The 12615-nt window shown below is 30.2% G+C and overlaps 1 long non-coding RNA gene across 1 annotated transcript in view; it reads right to left on the minus strand.

Moving 5' to 3' along the window:
- Nucleotides 1-12615, minus strand: part of LOC148618089 (uncharacterized) — a 228617-nt gene that overhangs the window by 193829 nt on the left and 22173 nt on the right. The window contains exons 3-5 of the long non-coding RNA XR_015922627.1: nt 7047-7176; nt 3128-3318; nt 1783-1939 (exon numbers count right to left, since the gene is read on the minus strand). This is a non-coding gene — a long non-coding RNA (uncharacterized LOC148618089). The remainder of the gene's footprint in view (nt 1-1782; nt 1940-3127; nt 3319-7046; nt 7177-12615) is intronic.

A 12615-nucleotide genomic window follows, 5' to 3' on the forward strand; every position in this document is an offset into this window, starting at 1 on the left:
TTTTATGCATTTTAGGTTAAGAGCTTTTGACCCATCAAAATATCACGCTGTATACTGAAATCACTGGAAGGTAGGTCGTAAATCGCCGACACATTATGTTTCCTTATAGAAAACCAATTCTTACTAGTACTCTTTCTCATTTTGACCTAACGCTTTGCGGAGAGTTAACAGTTATAGAGTCTTTGGTACAACTTCCGCCCCTAGAGTGATTTGACTTTAATCTATTTCAACAAAATTAATCAGATTTATGGGTAATTTGATAGCACATTGCTTATTTAGACTACAACGTCTTTCATATAATGTCTAATTTTATAAGGATCAGTTCCCTTATGTCTAAATAAAACACTCAACAACAAATTTTCATTGCTATCTTCGAGAGCATTAGATGGTCATTTTTTTTTTTTTTTGGTCGTTTTCAAGGAAAATACAAATAGCCGTGGTCGTAAATCATTTATTGACCCCTTCCCTATTAACTATTGAAGTATAAGAAACAAATTGAAGAAATAACTGCATTTCAAATGAAGTGAAAACCATAAACGAAACTTAACCATAAAAAGCAAGACGATCGAAAGCAGCAGAACAAAAAAGAATTGAAAGGTTCGTACAAAAACGAGGTGAGGAACGAAATTACGAAAAAAACAAAAAAGACCGAAGAGGTAGAAAAATTTACTTCCTATGGAATTTTCATCTTTCAATTTCTACTCTATTCGAAAACTTTCCGAAACTGCATAGACTATACATCGAAACTGCTTATAAATGAGCTTTGGAAGAGGAATCCTATTTAAGAATATACGGTCGTCTCAATGAGCTTGCATGGCATGTCTATATGGCATGTCTATAACCACCATACAATTTAGACATGATTGTTTCCTCTTAAGCACTAAATATGTACCTCATGGGTGATAAAAAAGCCAAAAGGGGTTATTATACCGATGCACATGATCGATGCTCACAGTTTTTGGTGGTCACGGGTAACTTAACTTTAATTTCTAGGCTTGTTGTCTTGCATATTCTGTACATTTTTTTATTTCCGTTTTCTTGCTAAGCCTTTGTTTCATGACTTCCAAGTTGTTGTTTATCTTACGCAAAGTTAAGCATAAATAGAATATCAAAACAACCGGTAAGAACATTAAGTATGAATTCCGCATTGATTTAGTAAATTTAAATAAATGTTGTATTCTAGATAAATTAAAAAATGAATAAATAACGGACCTGTCAATTTCCATTATATCTTTCGTATAGTTTTAAATATATATAATATATTCTATATTATATAACATAACATATGTATAAATCCTGCAAGAGACGCATGGATGTCATAACATTTTAACGTCAAAATTCTTCCTCAACTACGAATAGAAAAATATGGAAGCATACGTTTTGTATTGAATGATGTCTTTATTTGTTATTTTGTTCATTTTTTCTCTTTCCCCGAAAGGTATTTTTGCAAAACAGTGCTCTTATAATAAATATGTTTCTTTATGAGGGTCATATATTGCCTGATCCCTATGGGTTGCCGATCAGCATGCACATATTGTAACAAAAAAGCTATGGACGTATGGAGGGAATTTTATATATCTAAGTAGAACATACGTTTAATATGAGAAAATGACCAGTTTGTCCTTAACCTCGAGATACACATAACAGTAACGGTTTCAAGTGTACAGTAACCTTCACAAAGTCGGTAATTAATATTGCCTTTTACAGACGCTCTGTTATCAAGCCAAATCGTTACAAACATCAAATTAAAATTTAAAGGATAATTGCTTCTAGAAAATATACCTTCGTAATGTTTTTTTCAGATAACCTCTGCATAAACAACGTCATATATCTTTTCGAAAGTAATTCGCAGGTTCTTGTGGTACCAGATAATTGTCACTTATAAGTACAACAGTACCGGCATCAGTTCTAACAAATATCTTCATGCCACATGGACAAACTATACAAATGTAAAGTAAAAATGAAAAGAAAATGCAAATCCATGAGAAAAAAATTAACAACCCCATTCAATATTAAACAAAATCAAACTAGTATGCAGAGGGAGGCATAAAAAAGAGACATTTCATAAATCCTGGTCTTTGTCCCTGGATTATATTCTTTTGACTACCGCTGTAACCTTGGTTCCCTTGATTACTCTTGAATTAGTTAAATAATTCTATGATAAAATTAACCCGATGTTAAAAATTTCATTTCGTGTGAAACCCACTCTTCTGTAAAAGATGTATTAATTGAAACATTCAATTCTAAAATGTTGAAAAGACAAAGAAATAAATAACCAAACTTAAGACAAAACCAACACATTAAATGAACCGTAAGAACATACAAAGACATAAAACTTGGAAGTAAAAGGATTCTCGATATTTGAGTATGTAACATGCTTCATGAATCTACGTAATAGGTTGTTGATTCTAGTGGATGCACATTAGTGGTGACAACAGACCGACGAAGGGAATGGGATATGGATAAAAGCATTACTTGATCCCACTACAACTTTGTTTTCCTTGGGTACAATGTGAACAAACATACGAGATAAACAAGTCAATCTGCAGTATTGTATAATGTAAATAGAAGAAAGAGTGATACTGGTTGAAACAACAACAAACAAAACAGCGAACAAACAACAAAGCACTCATAAAACAATAAGTTTTGAATGGGAGTGACAGGGGGTGATTCGGAAGGCTAAGCATGCCCTGCTGCACATAGACGAACATCTTCATCTGGGATTAAGACTTGAATTATGTTCTGATGTTGATAAGGTAGCAAGGACCTTTACCCTACCGGTGCACCTGCTCCATGCTCCCAGTTTTTAGTGGAGTCCGAGTTGCTCATTTGCATTTGTTACTTTGTATGTATGATTTTAGTTACTTTATGTTCTTTGTTGTGTAAGTCTGTTTTCCATGTCTAGTCTTTGTCCCTGGATTACATTCTTTTGACTACCGCTATAACATTGGTTCCCTTGATTACTCTTTGATATGCTTAAATGTCGGATAATCATTCAAAGACAATGACATCAAAATCACTTTAAACGTTATTTATTCTTCTAAATATAGCATTTGTGAGCGGACATTTATAATTATCGGTGATTTCAACTTTGGTTTATGTCATTAATGTTTATGTTCTGACTCACCTGATACGTCAATTATCAGGAGACGGCACAATGTCGAAAACATCATTAGCTATTTCTATAACAAAACAAAGTAACAAGCCGACGAACAGAACAATGCTAATTTTTGAAGAGCTGGACAGAAGGTTATAACTAGTGTTTCCTCACACCCTATCCAGTTCAATGTGATTCTTCAAACATTGCAATAGTATGTACTTTAAAAAGAAACATATACAATAATGTAGTGTTTGCATGATGAGGATCACAATATAATTTCATACCATAATTGAAAAATTCAGACAGTTTAACAAAAATGAACAAAAAATTAGAATTGAACCGAATGTTTTATCTCGCAATATCAGGTTCGCTTTGAATCTTCAATGCTGACATTATCATTTACTCACTTTACAACACAAGTAACAACAATTGAGTATTGTAACTTATTCTTATATAACTACATTTTTGTACCTACCCATTCTCTACAAAAACACTCGGTCACCTGATAATTATAATATCAGGCAAGTAAGAATAACTTGGCGGGTGTTTCTAGAAAAGCTGAGAATGCTTACACTATCGGTCCACCTGGCCTATACTCCAAGTTAATCCTGGGTTACTCATTTATTATGTAGTTTCCGTGTAAGTTCTTTTATGTAATTTGTGGAGATTAGTCTATTTCCACGTATCGTAAATATCATGTTCCGCATTTTAATCATGACATCTTTGCTTTTAGTTTTGTAATGAAAGAAAAACGACAGTGTCTCAATGAAAAAACATAATGTTTTTTTTATCAAACCTGGGGTCTTGTTCACAATACGTACAATAACACAGAATAGTTATACAAAGAAGTGTAAAAACAAAGCTTTTAATTGAAAGGCCAAAGTTAACAGTTAACACGTCGAATAACTACGCGTCACATAAGTGCTAATTAGGACAAATTTAAAGTACGAAAAAAGGTGCACATTTTCAAAGAGTTCTAATCATCAAATTCTGTCTAGAAACGTGAGCATGACCAGTTGTCTACTACCTACAGGTATGTACAGTTCACGGTACTATGCACAAGCAAAAACAACAACAACAACAAAAACAGACAAAAACAAATTAAAACAAACAAAAGCAAAGAACAAAAAACAAAAAAACAAAAACAAACAAAAAAAGTTTTGTACTTCTGAAAACCCAATTGTTTGTTATTAAAGTCCTTGTATACTTTTCCTTTAGGCATATCTACAAGTTACTTCAAGCAGAGGAGAAGAAATGATAAGCAGTTGTACGAGAAGAAAAAATATATTTGAAAATTAACTTTGTCGTACTTATTTTTCAAGACAATGAATTATAAACAATGACAGACAATTACGACGTCAAAGTAAATTACAGCACTCATGGTGGTCTTATATATATATGCATGATATTACCTTGAACAAATATGCGTACTTCAAGGACACCTAAAGTGTGGTTATACTTGATTTAGGAGACCTGGGGTTGGGAGATAATCTAAATAGAAAGGTTTTCAGTCACTAGATCCTTTGAATGCTTCCTGATATTCAAGCTTCTAAGTGATATTAATGTAGAAGGGAAATAACTCCAAGCAAGGGTTTAATTTTTTAGAACAAATATATCAGCCTCCGTCAACTTTGCTCTGTGTAAACTAGGAAATTGAAGTATTGTTGAATATTTTAACTGTATACATTGAAGAATATATCTTTGTTTGAAATAAAGCCATCTATTGCATATAAGGATTCCTTTGCATAAAATTTACTATATAGAAATATGAAATATAAACTAGCTATCATGAATGTGACAGTACGGCTAACCAATAACATAGCCAGTTTTATAACTCCTTAACATTTTTTTAGTTTAAAAAGTTACTATTTGATAATTCATTACGAGATTTCAAGTATCCGCTTTCATTATGTGCGTGTAGCTGTGTTCAGCATATGACTATTTCAAGCATATAACTGTGTCCAAAATATAACTTTTCCCATCATTCAAAAAATGTATTTGTGTGACATAATGTTGCGTTATTCTGTGCTCTCGGCAACGCTCTTTATTTTATATAAGTCATCATAATGTAATACATGTATTAAGTAACCTTTATATTTAATACTTAAAAGATTTTTGCCTTTAATCGGACTGATAAAGATTTTTTCCAATGCTTTACGTCAAGATACACGTAATTAAAACGTTACAAAAATACACGGTGAACTTTTGTAAGATTTTGTTAATGGTTTTGTACATGAACGGTCAATATAATATCATTTTTTGTATGAAAATTGAATTACAGGTTTTACAAAATAGAGGGGTTTTTTTTAAAGAAGCAAATAGCTGAAAATTGTCCCCTATTTTGTATTTTTTAAAAATAAATAATAAAATTCAAGTTAATCTTCTACAACATAAATAGAATTCATATCAAATCTTATATATTAATAATTTCAAGAGAATTTGACATAATATTCAGTTGTTTATTTAAATATTTCTTAAAAAATGACCAGATATGGTTCACTTTGGCCAATGACTTGGATTTCTAAAAAAGCAATTTTCTAGTCCTTATTATTAATTCAAATTCTGCGTGGTAAAATTTCTTTGAAAAGTGTTTGAAGAAGTACTACATTTAGTGTAATGTTATGTACATATTTAAAGAAACATTTTTGGGTATCCAAGGTTTACTACATTAATAATGATAATCATAAGGAATAGAGATTTGCCCATAATGGTTGTTGCATGTATATTTCAAACTTTTGTCATATTATTTTTTTTTTATAAAGAGCGAGTTTGCGGAAGAAACATATATTCTACGACGGATTATATTATTTGACATGATATCCTAAATCCGTCTTTATGCGCCTCTACCTGCTGACCTATTACTTTACTAAAGCTGATATGATTTATGAAGCTGATCTGTTTCAAAACAAGGGACATTGTTTCGTTAGATCCTTAAATTCCAATTTCCGCTGTAAAATTTCGGGGATTTTATACATCGCATTCCCCCCACCAAAGAACTTAAAGATAAAGGACACTGTGAAGACAAGCTCATATCTTCACTAACACTTAGAGATCGATGATAAAGGAAACCTACTGACCAACTTTACGACAAACGTGATGACTTTTCATTCCGTATTGTCAACTTTCCTTTCATCTGTGGCAACATCCCTTCAGCACCTGCGTATGAAGTTTTCATATAACAACTCATACGTTATTTAAGAGAGAGCATGCCGTAACTACACAGACATTTTGAATCGCGCTAGACTTCTTAAAATTAGGTATCTGGAACAGGTTTATGTTGCTACAAGATTGAAGTCATCACTACAAAAGTTTAATGGTCGTCACCATGAACTCGTGGATCGTTACGGTGTATTCATCTGCACCATGAGAATCAATTTGTTCAACATGTCATAGTTTTCCCTTTTTTCGTCTCCTCTGGACGTTACATTTAAAAACAACTCTGGTTGGTATTTCTGGAAAAGCAGAGGACTCTTACCCTACCGGTGCACCTGGTCCATGCTCTCGGTTTTTTGTGGAGTCCGAGCTACTGATTCACTTTTGTTACTATGTATGTATTGTTTTAGTTACTTTATGTTCTTTGTTGTGTTTGTCTGCTTTCAATGTCTGGTCTTTATCCCTGGATTACATTCTTTTGATTTCCGCTAGAGTCTTGGTTCCCTTGATTAGTCTTTTTGTAGTACAAGAATATTATATTATATTATATTATATTATATTATATTATATTATATTATATTATATTATATTATATTCCTTTGTTTGTCACATTCATTAGTTACAATGGCATGATACCAGTGCCTTGTCAAATTCAGTCATGTTTCTGAAATATATCAGAAGGTACCTAAAGTTTTATTTATGTAATAACTGTCAATTACAGTTTTCGTCAAAATTTGAGGCTTTTATGGTTTAGTACTGAAATATTTGAAGCTACATTAGATGCAAAACTTACTTTTGAAAAATATCCATTCTATCAACATAACAAAGTTCTCTTTATAGTTTCTGCTACTCTCTATCAATCCGGTGATTTAGTTGATATTCTTTAAATGTATGATTTCTCTTCAAATGCTCCGGTTTTTACCCTAAATATTGGAGATTTCAAACTTGTTTTATTGTCGTCATATTTTTTTGTTTTCTTAAAAACATATTTTGTTTTTAATCAAGCCATAAATACTCATAATTTAAAGTGAAGTAATTAAATTCAATTTTAAACTTTTTACTGAAATCGTTCGTTCTAAAATTGTATTGTTACAAGCAATGAAATGGAATAGAAGCTTAGTTGTCTTTAAATAAAACTAGGTTTGAATTTTTAATTGTGTCATAATACATTAACCACAGCAAAAAAAAATATGTCATAATAATAATGGCTTGACACAATAACGAAATGTGTGGACATTTTCTTTAAAGGCCTAATGGCCACACTTGTTTTGCTATTCTGTGTGTATCTGAAGACAAATAAAATTACTCTAATATTTTTAAGCGCTCACTTCATTTGGTCTGTCCAGATTTAAAACTTGAAATAATGTGAAAATGGGTTTACCCATTACACATAGACACCGTAGTAGAAAAACAAACTTAACTCACTAAAGATGGTCCTTTTTAATTTCAAATCAATATTTATAGCTGAATATTGATCATATATAAAGATTAATGTACAATTTATTTGTTATTCGTTCTTTAAAACAGGGCATAAAGTTACTTTGGATACAAAAACTCCTACTTAATCCATACAATCCATACATTGTCAGAACTCTATACTTTGGTTTTTGTGAGTGTATTTTAGGCATAACTGAACCAAGTATCTATTTTAATTAAACGGAATAACGGAAAATAAAAAAAGGGATTCGAACAGCATTCAAAAATAATATAATCAAAGGATAACAATAGACATCAACAACAAATTACATGAAATTACATGAAAAAACAATGAAACACGAACATAAAAACATAACTCATTAAGAAACTCGGATTTTACCCCCCAAAAATGGGATCAATACATTGGAAACGAAATCAGAAGCGACGAATATTAGAAGCAGGAAACAAACACAGAACACAGAAAACAACTGGTTGTGAATGAGGAAAGACAAAAAACATAACTGGAAGTAAATGAGAAAAAACACTTACAAAACTGGAAGCAAATGAGGAAAACACAAACAAAACTGGAAGTAAAAGAGAAAAACATACTTTTTAAATAAATTAGGAAAACACAAACAAAGCTGAAGTAAATGAAGAAAACACTGAGAAAACTGGAAGTGAATGAATACAAATACCGGGAAAACGGAAGTAAAAGGGAAAAACACAAACAAACCTGGAAGTAAATATAGAAAATATAGAGAAAATTGGAAGTACATGATAATCTATGTTCCATCGAAAGTTTTGTATCGATATTTGAACATCTCATGCAAGACTAAATGTAGAACTTCAAACTTATAGGAATGCCATTATACGACTCTTATATTTATGAGGGATTGAAAACACTTTTGTGTCATTTGTTCTGAAGCCTAAATTGTACAAATGTACGTGTATCACTTTGAGTATCCGTTGTATCCTCAAATGATTAAAAATCGTATATTTACTCAATTTATAACTTTTGTCGAAATTATCAAAAAGCAATCATGCTGAACTTTTATTTATATTAGCATATATTCAAATACAAAAATACAAATCATATTGATATTGCACATTTCTATGGTATGAACACGTGTTCCAAGGAGTGACCTCTAATCACCAACATTATATTATATTCAAATACAATGAAAGACATTAACCCAAAATCAAATATAAGGAAAAGGTTAACAAAGGAAATACTTTAAACTAATTAAATTATCTGGTTACAAGAAGTTCTTTCTTTTTTCAATTTGGTTGTATTCAAAGTAATAAAACTGATAAAAAGGTTTTTTTTTGTATTTTCTAGATAACTTTGAAATGACAGTAGATAATTAGTCAACTAAAATGAGGAATCTATATCAATGTTTTTGCTTGTTTGAACATCTACCAACATTATACAATTTTGTCATATTTTGTGGTGTACCCATAAGGTAAATTTTATGTTGTACTGTCAATGGATTAACCGTGAACTTGAACTTTGCATTAAAACATATCTTTATGCAGTAAACACACGACCGAAAACTATACAGTAGACATGTATTTGTTTAAGTATTGATTTTAAATTGTAAAAGTACAAAACATAACAATCGATTTCTATGTATTCATAAATTAGGCTACATACTTTGGTAAAGAATATGTTAAGTTAAGGGAGGTCATGCAACCAACAAATTCGTTCTTAAATGATTTGTTTCCAAATTATGTTGTTTTGTCATACCATTTTCTGCAAGAGATTTTCATACAGAAGAATAAAAAATATGTATTTTTAGTTTATAATACACAATGTTCTGAAAATCTTCAAACATGTATTTCCTCTCCTTTTCATGCCAAAAACAAAATTTGATAACAATGAAATATAAAGGCATAAAAAACCTCACCTATCAACATTTGATTTTGGCTTCAAATGTTTCAAATCTGGATGCAGAAAAATACCTTGTGTAAAATTGAGTAGTCTAGTAGTGTTCCTTACTCAATTGTTATAATATTCAATTTCAGAAGGTGAAACAATGTAACAAAAAATCCATAGCACAACTGAATTCACTTCTTTCAACCGTTTTTCGTTCAAAGCAAACAATTATATATTCCTTTAATTTTCAATGATCATCAATCGAAATTAAGATGAAAAGGCACTCGAAAAGTTCTGATAGTTTTTGTTAAAACATATTTGATATCAAATAAGTTTCTGTTTTTTTTTTCTTTGTTACTTCAATCCCTCGTATGGAATAAAATTCTAAAAGAATTTTCTTAACTTTAAAACAATATTCCATAAAAAAAACAAAAAGTAGATGTCATTGAATTGTAAAAAATATTACATTAGTCTGGTGATTAGTAAGTTTAAGATCCCTCTGCCATTATAGATGTATCCATTACGCTATTTAATCATATCATTCAAAAGATTGGAGCGAAACGTTATTGGTAATTTGCTTTTACAATTTATATAAAAGTACCGTTAACTTTTCTCACGTCATACACTTCATACAATAATTATTCATGTTTTCGTATTCTAATTCGAAATACGCCAAGGCTAGTCTTAAAAGATCTATAGTAATAATAATTATCTACATAAAGTATATTATTTCTTTTCTTAGCTGGTAGTCGTTGATATTTAAACATGTATTCTAAACTTATTACAATAAACCTTACTTGCTTCCATTTGAAACATACTATATATAATTTATTATGGAATATTATTAAGATGAGGCTTACGCTCATGATTATTCAGCAACTTGTTAGATAATTATTTTTTTTCCTTCACTGTTGCTATCAGCAGCATATGCGCAAAAATACTGCGCAGACATCCGAAAATGACATTATGTCTGAAATACGATATCCCAGACAATATACCAATGATGTATGATTGGTTCTCTAAAAACGGAACAATTTTGGTAACCAAACAAAATATTTTTGATTGTTTTGTCTCGTAAAAGTAATTGAAAGGACATTGCATCACCTGAAAGGAATCCAATTAATTATTTGACAAAAAAAACATAAAAATTGTCAATCTGTAAGGGTAAACAACGATTAAATAAATATTGCTATTTTTTTTTTAATTTTTCGTAAATTAAAATTACTTAAAAGTTTGTTTTTTTATTAAAAGACATAAATTTTATAACTATGATTTAATTTTCCTCTGTATATAAGACATAGATATAAAAGATCTTTATCAAATTATCTTCTTTGAAAAAAGAGACTATCTTTTATGAAGAGATATTTGTCACGGTGTTCCCCGTTTATCAGTTTATTAATATTTCAACTTAATAGATCAAATTCGATAACATATTATCAAATGAAGCCAATGGTTTTGCTTACTCAAATTAATTTATTAATTCTAATGTTTGGAATTCCATCTGTGTGTAAATTAAATCATATTTTTCGTTAAACTAGAATGATTTGCAATAGTGTCATGTAATTTCATAAAAAGATATTGATAATTACTACTTGAATAACGGTAAATATATTTGTTGATAGAGAATTTTAATTTTAGTGCACAAAATGCATTCACTAGATTATCTTTAAAAACAGGAGTTATGGTGAAGTAGACTTCATCCATAATAAATCTTTATATTTTGAACGTTAAATATGTCTCGTTTAAAGATACGTTTTTGATGGTAATGGATGAAAGTACAAACATAAAATGTCAGACCACACATACGCATTTCAAATAACGGTAATTTTCTAAATTATCTAAATAATCAGTAAACATCTTTCCAGCGTATATATTTATGCCAAAACAAAACATTCAGCAGAATGTACGTGCATTGACAAAAACACAAGTGAAACACAAATTTCATTTTATTGAATTTTAATTTTGTCCTTTTTTATTTCTAGTATTACATTTTATTTTAGGAAGAATGAATAGTTATGCGTATGGAAGGATGTGCAAAAAATCAGTTCAAAAAAATTCACAAATATGTAAAAGACCTCTGAATACTTTTATTCACCCGTATTTGAAATATTATGATATCAGGCTAAACATCATTTTAAATGCTTAAAACACCGGTGACTTATAAATAGTACACATGGAAACTCCAAGAACTAATAAATAGAACGCATGGAAAATCCAAAGAGTTTTTTATCTAGATGTAGTTTGCTCAAAATTAAATTGGCATGTTTTTGAATATCATCTATTCATATTTCAGAGCATGTATGCACTGAATCAGGCACATGTTTGGCTTGACATTCCTTTTAATAAAAATAGATCACAACTCTACAAATATTCTTCGTTAATATTACCCTTACAACGAAGACCATTAGCAATTTAGAATTCAAATGAAATACCTGTTTCAACGAGGTTCTTAAATCCAAATATATAGCCAATAAATGGAAATGCCAGTTCAACATGAAACAAGAGGCCCCCGGAAGTCTTTATCAATTAAACTACGATTCGATTGTTAGGAAAAGAAAAAAATCAAAATCAAGTATAAAGGGAGTTACACATAACTTTATAGATATTTGTAATAAGAACATTCAAACTATTTTATTTTCTTTCTATAACGGTTTCAAGATAGAAGCAAAACAAAGTCATATGTTGTACAAATTGTTTACCATCATGAAATATAAGTAATTTGGCAAATATAGACTTTAATAAACCATAGGTAATACCCTAAGATACGAATTGGGATTAATCTGAAAGCTTAAAACTTGTGTTATCTGAGGATTAGCCTACTATTAATCATCGGTAAGGGCATCCTCGTATGATGTCATCATGGGTCTTATAACTTTATAGTTCTCATTTAAAATTTAGATAATAGAGAATATGTTAAAGTATTCACAAATGCTGAGATTAATGTCATTAATGAATACTAAATTCAAGGTTCTTTTTCAAAATAAATATATGAGACAATTTATACAGCCAAATAAAGCAGGTCAATTCATACATTTGATATCACTTGTATCATTAATGCATTTACGCCGCA

Source organism: Perna viridis, chromosome 5 (genome assembly GCF_037379345.1).
Source record: "Perna viridis isolate PV_CMFRI_1.1 ecotype Kerala chromosome 5, ASM3737934v1, whole genome shotgun sequence".
NCBI lineage: Eukaryota > Metazoa > Mollusca > Bivalvia > Mytilida > Mytilidae > Perna > Perna viridis.